The sequence below is a fragment of the Felis catus genome, chromosome E2 (genome assembly GCF_018350175.1).
Source record: "Felis catus isolate Fca126 chromosome E2, F.catus_Fca126_mat1.0, whole genome shotgun sequence".
Lineage (NCBI taxonomy): Eukaryota > Metazoa > Chordata > Mammalia > Carnivora > Felidae > Felis > Felis catus.
In genome coordinates, this window is record NC_058382.1 from 30,402,563 (window position 1) to 30,417,498 (window position 14,936).

The 14,936-nt window shown below is 43.7% G+C and overlaps 1 long non-coding RNA gene across 2 annotated transcripts in view; it reads right to left on the reverse strand.

Annotated features, from left to right (window-relative positions):
• LOC109494857 overlaps nt 1-14,936 on the reverse strand; it is a 121,470-nt gene that overhangs the window by 37,000 nt on the left and 69,534 nt on the right. The window lies entirely within an intron of this gene.

The window sequence follows — 14,936 nt, forward strand, 5'->3', positions numbered from 1 at the left end:
GACATGACCCAGAAACCATGATCCTTTCCCAGATGTGGCCAGAATCAGACCCAGGTTTCGGGACTGAAAAGTAATGACCATATGTTCTGATTTGAAGTAGTGACCTGACAATGGCTTCAAGCAAACTGAGACCTCTGGATTCTTGACCAGATTCCCAGTCAGGCCACATGGGTTGGAATCTTGTGTTTTTTATAGAAATAATAATGTATGATTCAGGAGCATTCCAAGTTCAAAAGATTGTGTGTGTGTGTGTGTGTGTGTGTGTGTGTGTGTGTGTGTGTGACTGTGTACATTTATAAGCATGAGTATGTGTTTATGGAGAGGGAGTTTCTTTGGAAACCACCTAGCAAATATAGGTGGATGGCCCTTACCATACAGGTGCATGCAAGTCTCCTTCATTTTGCTGCTTTCCCTCAGAGCAGAAGGCAAGTTATTGAGCTCTGCATGTTTCATTGTGCATTTGTTTGCTTTTTGTCTGTCCCCTGATGGAAGATAAGCTCCACGAGAGCAGAGACGTTGTCTATCTTGCCTCATACTACCCCCACATAGCCTAGAATGGTGCCTGGCATTTAGTAGGTGCTCAAAAATTAATGTAAATATAGTCATCACATTTCATTTGCATGCTACTCTGTGAAGAGACCTCCATTATTCATTCAACAGCTCTCTCTGAGCGTCTACTATGTGCCTGATATTATGTCAGCCACAGACCATAGTTAATCATCTTCCTCCTTCCTGCCAGGTGCCTTTTGGGGCCTAAATGTATCATGGGAGATGGGAATGTGCCCTTGTTAGCAGGTTTTACAGATACTTGGCATTTTATCTGTCCCTTCAAACCCATTTTGGAACAAGGGAATGGAATAAAGACATTTGATTTATTACTGATTCTGTGGATAAATTTAGTCTTCCCCCAACACACAAACACACACGCATACACACACTCACACTCACATAAATGACATTCAATGGAAAGGATGTAGTCCCAATTACTCTACATCTTTGTCCCCTCTGCACCCAGGGCAGGCAGGCAGGATCCCACCTAACTCATGCCCATGACTCAATTTCACCACCTATTCCCTTCTTCACAGAGACTCAGGGTTAGACTGGGTCTTGCCATCCAGGCGACAAACCTTTTTCATCCCAAACTGGGGTCTCCAAAGGGGGCTGTGCCTCCAGCTAGGACCCAGGTGAGAAAGTCAGAAGTATTCTGGAGGCTCAGTATTCTCAAGGGGAGGTGAGGAGAAAGGGTCCCCAGAGGGTGAGGTCTCCTGCAGCCAGCTCACTGGTCTTTGGCACTTAGGTTTAATAGAGTTGGCTTTGGGGCCTGGGATCAGGCTCATTGCCATCTCAACAGATGGGCACGTGGGTAGATAGCCAACAGATAATGTATGAGCAACAAATGTGTTTGTTGAGGGCAGTTTTCCCAGGCAGGAGCATGAAAACGGGCTCATCCTGAGACTCCACACCTGTGCTCCTCTTCTGCCTAAATATCTGCTGGAGGCTGAGGTCCCCAAACACTGGGAAGGGACCTGCAAAATGGCTATCAAATTCCTGCAAGAGAGAGAAAAGGATGGCTCCAGGAAGCATAGGGAGAAGGACTCCCCCAGGGGGCAAAAAAGATGCCAACACCTATTTTCAATGAAGGCAACAGGAGGGAGTGAGGTCAGACACGAAGAAGATCCCCATGGGTTTGTCTATATTAATTCCTCTTACAGCTGAGAAGTTGTGAACCTCCCATTTTGTGACACTCACATAGCCATGAGGAGCTTTGAGGAGAAAATGGGGAATGTGCAAAACATTGACAACTTCCCTGGAATAGTCTTCCTGGGAATGAGAAATTCTGTCTTCACGAGGTATAAATTATGAATATCATGACTAGTGTCCAGAGGTAAGAAACGCAGAGCCCATGTGCAGACACTGCTTTATCCTGTGTACCTGGGAGACCCCACTAATTGATTACAATGTATTCAGCATTTTCTCATGAGTCCAAGGCAGGGCTTCAGGTCTTTTTAAAAAACCTGTTATCTAATACATTCACTGGTTGCAAAATACTAAAGTATATACTTAAGAAATCTCCCTCCCACCCCTCACATCTAGTTCCCTTCACCAGACTGGGACCTAGCTCCCCAGACAACATGCTAGTTTTGAGAGGAGCAGGAGATGAACCTAATTTCGGTTTCAGAATCTAGTCTTTCAGTTTCATAGAAGTGGCCCAGCAACATGTTTCTAGCTCCAGTCTTGGTCACCCAAATGGTCAGCTAGGACAGAGCAGACTCAGCTCTGGCAATGATATAGGTCCTCAACACAAATTTTCGATTAGATGGGCAACTTCAGAAGGGTGCCTGGGTGGCTCAGTCAGTTAAGTGTCTGACTCTTGGTTTCAGCTCAGGTCATGGTCTCATGGTTCGTGGGTTCGAGCCCCACATCAGGCTCCACATTGATAGTGTGAAGCCTGCTTGGAATTCTCTCTCTCTCTCTCTCTCTGACTCTCCCCTGCTCATGTTCTCTCTCTCTCTCAAAATAAATAAATAAATTAAAAAAAAAAAAAAGATGGGCAACTCTGTGTCCACAATGCTCTGGATGTTTCTGAGTAATGTGTGGGCTTCTCAGAGTCTGATATCCCCTGAGCAGGGTCAGCACCACTGGACAGGGCTTTGCCACCCAGACTTCTCATGGACTTCTCGAGGCCTGCTCTTGGGGATGAGGGTCAGATATCAACTGGAAAATCTCACTTGGCTGTGAATGTTGACAAAGCCTTGAGAAAACAAAGGGCAGATGAGAAAGCACTGGACTGTGAATCAGAAGATTCTGGGTCCCTCCCCCTGTTCTGGTATCTCCTAGTTGTGTGATCTTGAGAACATCACTTCCCATTTCTGGTGTAAAAATGAGGGGGTTGCACCACAGAAGAGAAGTAGGAGGAGTGGTTACATCCATGAGCTTTAGAGCTAGACCTTCTGGATGTGAATCTTGTCTCTGGCATTCACCAGGCTTATGAGCCCATGTGAGACACATAAGCTCTCCTAACCTTCATGTCCTAAGTAAGTGAGGATAATAGTTCCTGCCTCACAGAGTTAGTGTAAGAAATGAATGGGTTCGCCATACATTTAAACTCGGTGGCATAATGCCTAAAACATGGTAAGCATTCAGTCAGCATTAGCTGTTATTATTTTATGATGACTTTCAAGAGTGGCGGGAGATAGTAGAGGGAATATACTAAGGAATTAAGTACCTATTTTTATGCCAATACTAATGATGACAACTGGCTCCTGTGTCATTTAAAACTTCTCTATTTGTTATTGCTGCCACCCTCATACTCCCAAAGGCAATAACATTAATTTTGCCACCAACATTACATGTAAATTAGATTTAGAGATGTTGTGGTAACCTGTTTCCACCAATAAAGCTTCGACCTTGACTTCAAAATCACAACAAAGAAATAAGAAGGTATCCATAGGTGGGGCACCTGAGTGTCTCAGTCAGTTGAGCATCCAGCTTTGGCTCAGGTCATGATCTCATGGCTTATGGGTTCGAGCCCCGTGTCAGAGTCTGTGCTGACAGCTCAGAAGCTGGAGCCTGCTTTGGATTCTGTGACTCCCTCTCTCCCTGCCCCTCCCCTGCTCATGCTCTCTTTCCCTCTCTCAATAAATAAATAAATAAATAAATAAATAAATAAATAAATATTAAAAATTTAAAAAAAGAGAAGATATCCATAGGTGAGCCAGGCATTTGAGTTTTTCACACTGAAGATGGGGTCATGCTTTTTGTCCTTAGTAGGCAAAATGTAGATCTGTTTGGTGTAGGAAGGCTTGATCTCTATGTTATCAAAGTAGCATCAGCCTCTATGAAGACGTTTTCTTGAGATGCATCATCAATTTCTCTGTTATGAGTTGCAGTGTATCCCCCAGGAAGATATATTTAAGTACTAACCCCTAGAACTTGTAACTATGACCTCCTATTTGGAAATATGGTCTTTGCAGATGTAATCAAGTTAGGATTACAGAATTAGGCTCATACAGAAGCTCATACAGAATTAGGGTGGGCCCTAATCCAATGTGACTGGCATCCCTATAAGGAAAAAAAAAAAGACACACACCGGGAGAGTGCCATGGGATCAGAGGGGGCAGAGATTAGAGTGTGGTGTCTACAAGCCAGGGAATGCCAAGGATGGCTGGAAAACCCAGAAGGAAGAGAAAGGCATGGAACATACTTTCACCTAGATCCTCCAGAAAGTGTGGCCCTGCCAACACTATGTTTTCAGACTTGTAGCCTATAGAACTGCAGAGAGAATAAATTTCTCTTGTTTTAAGCCATCCAAGTGTGTGGGGTTTTGTTACAGCAGCTAATATAGTCCTTAAGGAAGGTAAAAAAAAAAAAATCAAGGTTTAAAAAAAATCAAGGACAGAGAGACAAGGTCTTTGAGAACATATATGACTGTTTTTTAAGTTAGAGAGAGAGATGGAGGGGAGAGTGGCAGAGGGAGAGAGAGAGAGAGAGAGAGAGAGAGAGAGAGAGAGAGAGAGAGAGAAAGAGAGAGAGAGAGAGAGAATCTCAAGATTTCAAGCAGGCTCCACACTGACGTGGGGCTTGACCTGGATCCTGACCTGATGCTCAACCGACTGAGTCACCCAGGTGCCCCCATATACTTCTATTTGCACATATTTAGATCATTCTACCTGGGAGATCTATGCCAACAACGTCCCACTAACCTTATTCTCATTTCAAGGTCCATCTGGCTATTTCCTCACAACGGAAGGCCCTCGTCCCAGATCTTATCAGGGAACCTCCTTCTCCGGCACTCAGCTTCATCTTCTCAGAGAGACCTTCATGGACCATCTCCACTAGAGTAGCCCAAGCCCCTAGGCATTCTTCATCACTTTTCCCTGTTGAGTTGTTCCAAAACACCACGGTAGATGAAATTCTCCTGTCCAGCTGACAGCTGTTTGACTCGCCCTGCTCCACTGTGGCAGGACGTCAACACCCTGAGAGAACATGCTGCCTTGGGCCCCAGAAGAGATCCTTGCTCCTAACAGCACCTGGTTCCATATGCCATCACATTTAGGATGATCCCAATTGTAAGATGCATCATTACTGTGTACCACTAAGAAAGAAAAAGATACTAATTAAACTCTGACCTGGCAGTGATGGAGAGACATCCCAACCCAGAGATGTTAAACTGTGAGAAAAAAGCATGTCTTAGATGCAACGAAATATGGCAAATGTTTCAATAATAATACCCTCATGCAGGGGCGCCTGGGTGGCTCAGGCGGTTAAGCATCTGACTTCAGCTCAGGTCACGATCTCATGGTTCATGGGTTCGAGCCCTGCATCGGGCTCTGTGCTAATAATGCAGAGCCTGGAGCCTGCTTCAGATTCTTTGTCGCCCTCTCTCTCTCTGCCCCTCCCCCGCTCACACTGCTTCTCTTTCTTTCTCAAAAAGTAAATAAACATAAAAAAAATAATAAAGCCCTCATGCAGAGTTTGGTTCTTGGAGAAATCTGAGTCCTGTGAAAACCAACACAGAAGTTATAGCACTTGCCCTGAGCATGGTTCCACATCTATGAAGGTCCCACAGGTACAGAGTGGAGGGGGAGAACAGGGTAGGTGGCAGGAACTATGGGTAGAAAAGGAAACGTTCTAGCCATTTCTTTTCTTTATTATTATTTTTTTAATGTTTATTTATTTTTGAGAGAGAGAGAGACAGACTGTGAGTGGGGGAGACAGAGAGAAAGGGAGACACAGAATCCAAAGCAGGCTTCAGGCTCTGAGCTGTCAGCACAGAGCCCGATGCAGGGCTTGAACTCACAGACTGTGAGATCATGACCTGAGCCAAAGATGGACGTACAACGGACTGAGCCACCCAGGCACCCCTAGCCATTTCTGAAGTCCATGATGGTACCACTAAACCTCAGAACCCCTGAATAAGGTTGTGTGGCCTATTACATTTTACAGCTAATGTGTGGATAGCCCTTCCCACCTACAACACAGGGATTATCACATTTCCTTTCACCTCAGCACAATGTTTTAAGCCAGGCAGATGAGGGAAGCTAAATGCTTCTAGGTTTGGGTGAGTTACCAAACTTGCCCAAAGTCACAATTAATTAGTGTCATAGCCAGGACCTGAACAAGTTCTCCTAATGCTGTGTCCAGACCTCTTGCTACCCACCCAACTGACGAGTGCTTAACCCAAGCTAATTACAGACCTTGCTACTTACAGATTCTGTTGTTACATAGGATCGAGTTGAAATGAATTCAGGCTCAACATTCTGGAAGATTCCAGAAAAGTCTGAACAAAACTTTGCATGGCCTTGAGAGGATTGTCTACCCTCTTAGTTCCTGACTCACCCATGAGAGGTCCCCAGCCATCTTGTCCCCCATTTTGATTCCAAAACCTTTTCATGTAAATGAGCTGTTGAGCCAGTGGGAGAAAAAGTCTGAGCTCCTTTGGGGGTGCATTTTGGAGCACTTTACTGTTTTCTTAAGGCTTGGGGAAGAGTAAGCGGTAATCAATAGTGAAATCTGCCTGAATCTCGGAGGCTCAATGAAGGTGCTTTTGAAGCACATCACAGAGCTTGATTTTCTGTTATTTAGTGCCAAAAGTTATTACCTCAGCAGCAGTGCAATGTCTAATTTATACCAAATTGTTAGCTGAAATCTATTAAAGTTTATTAGCACCGCCTCAGAATACAGTAACATCTCACTGGTTCTGCTCGTGTTTAAATTGACCAGCTGGTTTAACTCTATTAGCTTTGAGGCTGAGATAAACTCGAGTCTGCAGAAGCCATCCACGGCACTAGGGGAGAATGAATACAGATGAAGCTCGGGATATTTGGGGTGTTAGCCGCTACCAAACTGCTGCAGGCTTCGTCTCTCTTGATGCAATCGTGACCCCGTTAGTCCATTGCCAATGGAATGGGGAGCTGCTCTCAGAATTCAGAAAGCAGTTGTCAATGTGATGGAGTTTCCAGCAGAGAGGGAGGCATTCCTGGAAGTCTGAGGCTGAGAGCCCACAACAGTGAGCTCGAGGAACCCGGATTGTCTTAAAGGAGAAACTGATTTGTCAAGACATTTCCCTATTGCCTGCCAACTTGCGACTTCCAGAAGAATACTTCCAGTTGTATTGAGGGAAGACAAAAGATCTAACGTTACTCGTAGAGAGAAGTACTGACCTTGGTCCCATCCTACCTATCCTCAGGGTCAGGACCTCAACGAAACCAGACCACAGCCATATGGAAGTGTTTAAGTAGAGAGGCTGAATGACCCTTTACAATGGTGTCCAGTGTTTGGTTGCTTTAGACTGCCTGGAGCGGTAAGAATCCCGGCCTTAATAGTCACCCAGATCTGGTTTGAGAACTGACCTCACTGCTCACTATCTGCACAGTCTTGAAAAAGTGACCTAAATATTCTTGGTCCTAGTTTCCTCTTCATAAAATGTTTTTCTTTTTTTTTCTTTCTTTCTTTTTTTTTGGGGCGGGGGGGAAGGTGCCCGATGTTGTACGTAAGTGCCCGGCACAGCCTCACTAACACAATGAATATGTAATCCACATTAGTTTCTTTCTCTTTACTTCTGCTTAGCATTTTATAGCCATTTGGTTGTAAAGTGGATAATTCGGTTAATTATATTTTCCTTTTGTTCTATACTTCATCTAAGCTCCCTTATATCCATTATCTTTTTCAAGACCGGAAGGAACTCAAAATATTAGGTAGAGCCAGAATTTATAATCTGTTTGACACAATAGGAAGTCCTTGACTTAGCAAGGTGAAGAGACCTGCCCAATGTCATACTGTTAGTGTAGAATGATGTAAGAAGGTAGGGTTCCTAAGTCCTGGTCCAGCATCCTTTGCACCTCGTCACATGGTCATTACATGACAGAATTCTGCAAGCGAGATATGCTTCAGAAAAGCAACCAGCACACTAAACCCCAAGCTTGGGTTAGGGTCAGAGGCAGCAGAAACAAAATTCTCAATCACTCACGAGCACCAAGAACAGCGCTCGGCACACAGTAGGTGCTCGTTGCATGTTCACCGAAGGAATGAACTGATGAACCAAACTACATTCACTCCATCGAGATCCCCAGAATCAACATGGGGAGAAGATATACAGGAAGCTAGGTCACATAAGAGGCAAAGTGGGAAGGTAGTAGACACACTTAAGAGTTTCCCAGGTACGTGCCCATGATCGTTCAGTAAGCACATTTAAAGTACTCTGTTCTGAATCAAAGGCAGCCCCATTGGCAGTGAGGGAGGTAAGGCACCTGGGGTGCTGGGCTGTTAGTGCCCAAGAGTACTCTCCAGGGAGTACTCAGCCCTGACTCCACACATCCTCTACCCAGCTCTTGACACCAAACCTCCAACACTTGACCTCCTTAAGACCCCTTGAACTTTTTCAAGATACTCCGTGTCCCTGGTACCTAGCACATGGTCTGACTGCAAAACACAACTTTTCCGTGTTAAGTGAATGAGGTCAAATAAAGTAGATATGCTTAGCTCCACTTCACAGCTAAAAAAAAAAAATAAAAAGAAAAGAAAAGAAAAAGAAGCCCAAAGAAATGATCCCAATGGATGGCTTTCATTCCTTCAGGAACATTAATTAAATAATTTAGTATCTACTCTATGCCAGTGCTGCCCTGGGTGTGGAGAATGCCAGGATAACAGGGCACACAGTTCCTCTTGCCCTCCTAGTGGAGGAAGACAGACCCAAAGATGAAAGTACACACCCATATCACACAACTAAATTGTGGTGTGATGAGGTTTAACCCAAGATGGAGACAGAAAATGTGGGATTTTAATCCAGCCAGTCCTATCAGAAAAGATCTACCCAAAAAAGCAGGGATTTAAGATGAGGTCTAAAGGATAATAAGAAGCCAGAGAGAGAGAGAAGGAGACCGGTGGAAGCAACAAGAATGTTCCACGTAGAGAAAAACCCATTTAAAAAAAAAAGAGAGAGAAAAACCCATTTAAAGGCTTGATGTAGAGAAGAGTTGGGGCAGTTTGAAGAACTACAAGGAAACCCTGGGGCTGGGTCATGATGGGGCACAAGGGAAGTGAGATGTGGATAGAATCTGAGAGGGAGAATGGGATCACATACAGCTTGATAGATTGTGGGTTTTATTTTAAGTAAATCTGGAGCCCCGATGGGAGGGTATTAAACAAGGAAGTGAGATGATTAATATATAATTTAAGGAAATCACCCTCTGCTGCCAGAGAAGGAACAGGCAGGAGAGGGGCCAAGGACGGAAGCAGGGTGACAAGTTGGGAAGCCATTCCAGCTGGGGCAGAACATGGCGGTAGCTTCTCTTGGGCTGGTAGAGATGGAGGGACCTGAGAAGAGACATGGCCAGAATCTAAGCTAGTTAGGGCTACAGCTAGAGCCCCGGTGTCCCGATTGTCCAATTGGGGTTTTTAAATTGAACACACTCCAATGGTGCATGGGACAAAGGGAGATGGCTGGCAGGGAGAGGGAATTCTAGATGAATATTCATCTAGAACACTGTGCTCAAACTAGAGCCCACAGCCCCTGAGGGTCCACACACATTATTCTCTCTGAAAGAAATTTTTGCTGTCACCTGCAGTTTCAATGACAAGCAAAAAGAAATCAATAGAAGCATATTGTGGGTCCACCCCGCATCATTAGATGACCACCTTCTGATCAGGTTCAGCCACACCATTTCAGAAAAGACTTTTGCACTTTTTATTGACCGCCATGCACGTGCCAAGCACAACTACCTTTGTTCTCTGCAGAAAACGACAGAGAAGGATCCAATGCATAAATTCACACGAGATGATAAATTCATGCCAAGTGACGAGAAAGAGAAAGATCGGAGTACTGCAGGTCGCCGAGGTCTCCTACCTCGGGAGAACCAGCGCCAAAGCCCAAAGTATGAAAGAATGACAAAGAGAGGATTCATTTCAGACAAAGAACACGATTCATCATATTTAATAGTTGTAATTTGAATTTTATTGGATCTGCAGTGATGTCTGTATTTAATTTCTAATTTGTTTTGGTTTCATAATTGGCTTAAACAATAAGCACAAAATTTTATATCTGATTTTACGTTTATGTATATTAACATTTTAATAAAAATAATTTGTATTCTCATTGGGGTCCATGATGATTATTTTCCTCTAAACAGAATCTGAGTCTTACTCAAGTTTGGAAAATCCTGGTCTGAACCAAAGGGAAATCAAGCAATGGGCCATCTTGTCTAAACTACAGGGATTTCCTTTCAAGGTGGGGTGATGAAGAAGGAGCCCCAGGAAGAGGAATCATTTGCCCTTTCTGGTACATCTCCCAAAAGGGGCAACTCCCAAACTGTTGAAAGTTAGGTTTAAAAGAATCAGGTGAAATGGTGTTAACTTGTTACTGTTATTTCCCCCATCACCGTGGGGTACAGGTTCAACCTCTTTAGATAAAAAGCAAGTTATTGCCCTCGCAATCCCTTAAGAAGAAGTCAAGGGCCGTGTTCTATAAAAACTGTGTCTCTGTAAAGCTAGACCTTGCATTCAGTAGAGAGAGCTGCGCACGTATTGGAGAGGCCAGCAGGAGCTGAGACCGTCTGGATCATTCTCCCTCTCATGGGAGGTGGATGTGTGGGCGAGCTCACCAGCCCTCATTATGTTTGTCTTTTTCTCCTTTTTGTTGCCTCCTTTCCAGTTGAACTCTCCTCAGATAAGTGCATCCATCTATAATGTGGATAAACAGGCACACAGGGTTAGGACTCTAAGGGTATCGTCCAGGGAAATGTCAGGTTTTGATGAAGGAGAGAAGGTCAACAACACTAGGTGCTGCTTTCGATGTGGCACCCAAGGCATTCAAGGTAAGTGCGAGGATCCTGGAGCTCACGCTTACCTGGAGCTCACACTTACAAATTATTGCGGATAATTTTTAAAAGAGACATATAATTTTTACCCAAGACTTACGGTAATAGAAAATACCATCCCTCAGCTATCTGCTGAGGCATATGGAAACCCAAAAAGTTGGAGGCGGCTCATTGGAGGAACCACACCAGGAAGGTGAAGTTGGGAAAGAGAGCGGAGGACAGGTGATATCTTGACGGTGGCTCTTTTTAACCAGCTCCAGGATGGGCCGGTCCACCCAATTCACGAGAGGGGATAAAAGCCACGCGTGTTAGCCCAGGGAGGGGCAGGGGATGGCTACTCAAACAGATTTCCTTTGCTCTGCTTCATGCATTACCACTGACCTCCATCATTGCCCATTTGCAAGGCACACAGAGCATCTCCCTGCCCCATTGCTTTTTAGGTAAACATTAAACAGCGCTGCACATGGAGAACAGCCAAAGCGTTTGATAATTCATCAGCAGTGGCAAACCTGAGTGTTTCCATGCGATGCAAATTGCTTTGGCTTCCACGCCGCTCCTGTCGCTTCAAGTGCCGATGGTAAATAGCCTTCCTTGGGATTACTATCAAGTATTCATTTTAACAACATTAATTTACAACGTGTTATCCCACTTTACATTGTGCTACATGACTTATTCACAGAGCCGGCCCTTTGGTGACTGATATTTATTCATTTGATTCACCGCACTTGCCTGAGATTTTTAGGTTAATGGGACCTGGACTGGAAAAAGATTGTGTGCCGGGTTGTTTGGGCAGGACTCATTCATGGCGAGGGCAGCAATGCTTCCTGAAAAGTCTGTGTCTTTCTGGCTGGATGGTGGAGAAGGAGAAGACTGCTAGAAGGAGCTAAGTCAAATCAATTTCCTCACCTAAGGACTTCCTGAGGCCAGAACACTGAGGAAACAGCAGCAACAATGCGAATACTCCTTATGGCCATGTGCATTGTTCAAGTCTTTTCTATGATTCTTCCAATAACCCTGGAGGGTAAATATAATAGAAAGTTTAAGAATATGGGATCTGGGGACTGACAGCTGGGGTTGAAACTTGGCTTTCCCACTTAATAGCCAAGTTTCATTTCTGTGACTCAATTCCCTCATCTTTAAAATGGGCACAGCAATCAGTTACTATACCAGGTTATTAGCAAGTAGGTTGTTACAGTAAAACACTTAAACAGAGTTGGCACATGGATTATGGTAGTCGATCCATGGTCCCATTCTTCTCTCTGTGCACCTGGCCAGACTGCCTTTGCTGGAGCTCAGGTGTGACCACGTGACTGGCTTTGGCCAATGAAGCCGAAGAGGGAGAATATGCACCAGTGCTGAATGGAAGCCTGTGGCTACTAGCGGAAGACACGTAGTGCCCTTTCCCCCAGCTGCAGGGACCGTGGACACCCACGCCATGATGGAGCCCCCACAGCCAAAGTCCTAGAGAAAGGAGGTGCAGAGTGGAGCTCCCAGACAATTTATGATGTAGCATGAGCAAGAAATGTGATTATAAGCCTTTTTTAAAACTGAAATATTAGCCAACTTATCTAATGACACAGAAAGTGGGCTATCAACGTTCAGTGTCATTATTGTCATTATTTTTATTTTACAGAAGAAGAATCCAAAGCTCAAAGTTTTGGTCCCAGCATCACGCAGCAACTATGGGACAGAAGCCCAATGAAGCCCCAGGTCTTAAAGTGGATACTAAGGGGAAGACAACAAAAATAGAGATTTCCTAACCCAAGGGGTACCTACTATACAAGTGCAAAGCACAGACCTTACAACTTCTGGCTGTGCCTCAGTTTCTTCATCAGTAAAATGGGAATAATGAAAGAGTACCTAGTAGAGGGGCTTAAGGGAGGATTAAATGAGATAATACATGTGAAGTGCTCATGGGAGTATCTGGAACATTACTAGATGACAGGAATGTTTGTTGTTACTATTACTATTATTACTATTATTGAGGACTAACTTCTGTAATTTTAATATCACTCGGTCTCATCAGTCTGAGTACGAGAACTTATATTTATATAGATATGTAAGTAAACAATAAAGCAAAACCTGAGTCTCCTCATGGCTACCAGGCTAGCTGCATCCTTATCCTGAAGTTTAAGTCTGTTCCTTGCTTTCGTTTGGCCAAATCTACTATTAAATATCTTCTCTACCTAGAAGCCCTCCCTGTTGATGCCCACCCAAGGTTGTTATGTGCCCCCACTGACCTAGCACTTTCATGCATACATCTGCTTCTTCTTACCATTGTCCAAGGTCTGGATTCCCTGCTGGACTGGAGACTCCATGAAGGAATCTATCTGTTGTGTTCACAACACCAGGGGTTCAACATTACATCATGAGAAGAAATAAACAAGCAATAGACATGAGCAGCCATTCACGAAAGGGAAGCGTTCAGCCAGCCAACATGTGCAAGGGTGCTCAGCCTTATTAAAGAATAAAGAATTATTAAAGAATAAAAGCAACAGTGAGATATTATTTTTTCCTTAAAGGTGGGGAAAGAAAACCCAACACTGCTAACATTAAGTGCAGGACAGGGTAGGGAGAATAGAGCAGATTCAAACTCTATTCAAACATTGGTTCAATATTTTGGATGGCAAATTAGCAGTATCTGTTTAATGCTGAAAGTGAGCTACTAGTTCTATTTAGGGGCAGGCTTCTACTCCACAGAAATATTAGCATGAGTATGTAAAGATAGATATTCAAGAATGCTCATTACACTATTTTTTTTTGTAAAAGCAAATACAATTGAAACAATCTAGAATGCCTGTCTATGGGTCATTGGTTAAGTGAAATGTGGTACTTCTAAGCAATGGAATATTACATCATAAGGTCAATTTTTATTGCATGACTCATTAGAGCAGGAACTTGGTCATGTTTACCACTATGTCCCCAAGCCTAAGACAGCACCTAGAACACAGCAGGTGATCAGTAAATATTTGATGAATAAATGATGCTGAATATTTGTTGAATACGTGCTCAGTGAAAATTTTCATAATATGGAATTAAGAGAAAAAGATTTCAGCCGTATGGAATGGCACCCATTTTTTGTTTCTGTGTATTCACACAAAACGATCAAAACCATATATGTGAATAGATAGATAGATGATAGATAGAGATACAAAGACAGAGGGATCTGTACAGGAAGAAACTCTTAACAATGCTCTTCTTGGGGAGGTGAGTCTGGCAATGATTGAGTCTGGGGACTTGTGGAGGGTGGGAGTTCTTTCACTCTTGCTTCGAAGAATTCATTTCATTCCTAATATTATAGGTGATTTTACTTTCTTTTTGCTTTTTTTTCTAAATGTTTCACATAAATACTTTTTTTCACATAATAAATGAGGATTGCTTGATTGAACAATCCTAAGAGAGAAAATTAGGAACTGAGACCTGTCCAATGCCTCACCCACCCATTTCCATAGTCCTCAGAGAAAGTTTCCCCCTCAATCCCTACCTAATAAAATAAATAAAGAAGCAGGCAGACACATCAATGGAGGCTAACTGATCGAAAGGGGAAGTTTGCGTATACCTGTACTTTTTGGGCTGAGGTTCGCCAGGCAACTACGTCCGCCGATACTGACATAGCCCATGAGACTGGATGAGATGGAGGGAACTATGAAGATGTTCCTCTAAAAGATCACCACTTTGTGGGCACTCTGTCATTGTCTTGTGTAAATTATGATGGCCTAGGACTCACTGCAAATTAAGCGGACCTTGATTTGAACCTCAGTTCTAACACAAATCGTGTAACTAAGGAAAGTTATTTCATTTTTCTGAACTCGGTTCCCTTATCTGGAAAAGGGGAATAATATATTAGGGTAATCAGCCTCTGCTGCTGTCATAAACAAACCCATTCTCAATAGCTTCAGACAATCACAATTTATTTCTCGCTCATGCAAAATTCAACATTGATGTTCCCGGTTAGGTGGCTCTCCAGGAAATCTCTTGGTCCGGTGGAGTAACTTAAACAGGGTCCCACAGAAAGCAGAGCCTGAGCAAAAGGCTGATGTGCAAGCGCTTTATTGGGTACCATGATATCGGGCAGCAGGAGTGAGAACAAGCAGAATGAAGCGGGTTAGAAGGAAAAGTCAG